Source organism: Cibotium barometz, chromosome 1 (assembly GCF_041138505.1).
Source record: "Cibotium barometz isolate CiBa-2024 chromosome 1, ASM4113850v1, whole genome shotgun sequence".
NCBI classification, from domain to species: Eukaryota; Viridiplantae; Streptophyta; class Polypodiopsida; order Cyatheales; family Cibotiaceae; genus Cibotium; species Cibotium barometz.
Genome location: NC_141046.1, coordinates 3,658,177 through 3,660,000, shown reverse-complemented (window position 1 = coordinate 3,660,000; position 1,824 = coordinate 3,658,177).

The window sequence follows — 1,824 nt, the reverse complement described above, 5'->3', positions numbered from 1 at the left end:
TTGGAACATTGTTCACACTAGGGCTTAGGTCAATTAAAGTAGTTAGAATCCCTTGTGTTGGAACATTGTTCACACTAGGGCTTAGGTCAATTAAAGTAGCTAGAATCCCTTGTGTTGGAACATGGTTTACACTAGGGTTAGGTTAATTAAAGGAGCTAAAATTGTCTGTGTTGGAACATAGTTCACACTAGGGTTTAATACTTAAAGGAGCTAGAATCCCCTGTGTTGGAACATAGTTCACACAGGGGTATAGGTTATTAAATTGCAAAAGCTAGAATCCCTTGTGTTCGAACATAGTTCACACTCGGGTCTAAGGGGTGGGACATTGTTGGTAGACCGTGTTAGAAGCTAGCTTCATAAATGGCATTGGGGTAGTAGGATTCAATAAGCGTGGATATTTGTTGTTATTTGTATTTGCTTCTTTGTTTGTGTATACAATTATTTTTCAATATGAATTCAAAATTAGAAATAGAAATTTGAAAGTGTAGAATGTATAATGGTAGATGTGTAGGTTATTTTATGGCATCAATGATCATTTATTGATATAAAGTTGCTCATGAGTCATTTTGTGCTTTAAACGGCTTAAGATTACAATGGGTAGATCCCGAGGGTCTGAGTGGGACTATGTAGAAGAGTTGAAGCGTAGTAGATACACATCTCATGTTAAGTGTAAGCCTTGTGGCCACGAATTTCATGGCAGTACAACGAGGGTGAAGGAGCATCTATTCAGAGTCAATGTTAATGTTGCAGCTTGTTCTAATCCACCACCTAACGTTAGCACTAAGTTATATAAGTATGCTGCAAAACTAAATACCAAGGCAGTATCCATGGTAACCAAAGGTAACAAATATCGCCACATATTACAGGAATCATGCCCTCAAGGATGCATTGGTCAGGATGAGGATGTGGTATGTCCACAAGTGAATGCGTCAATAGCGTCAAAGAATGCGTCAGTTCAGCAAGAGAATGCATCAGCTCAGCAAGAGAATGCTCCTTCGCAAATTGGGAAACCCTCTAACATGCACTCGACGCCTCTTATGTGCACTGCTACCTCAAGACGAAGTAATGGTGTGAGCAAACAGTCTAGTCCACTATATTCTGCCTTTGATCAAACTGTAACATTTGAGATGCATTTGAAGGGGACACAAGCGTTTGTCCCTTGTCAATTGGAGTTTTCGTGCAAATCCCTCAGGCAGTTGCTCTGGCACTTGCTGTAACGCTTGCGCAGGCGCTTACTCTTGCTCTGAAAAGCTCATGGCTGAATCCAGGTATACCAGTAAACCTATCGAGATGAAAATGGACAATTTATAACAATACATAGATGGAGACATTCACTTTAGTGCGTACATGTGTACATTAATATTTGTGCGATAATGATTACATAACCAATTTGACTACAATAACAAACAAAGGACAAGCATTAATACATGTGTGTGTGTGCATTAGTACTTAGATGTTTCAGTTATGCGTTTCGTTTTGTCTTCGTGACGGGGTGAAATGTTTCATACCAAAACTATGTGTTTTGACATGAAATGTTTCGTGGTGACACTGGTTTATCCACATTAATACATGAAGACAATAACACACAAAGGACGTGAAGACAATAACAAACAAAGGACAAACATAGTGTATGTGTGTGCATTAGTGCTTAGACATAAGCGCGTATATGCGCTAATATATGTGTATACACATAACCAAGACAAGACTCAAGAGATGAAGTAAAATGGGTAGAATAGTCAATGGATATGCGCTATATATAGTAAAATGGGTAGAATGTTGATTCCACCATGGATATACCTAAGCTATATAGTCACGAGATAAAGA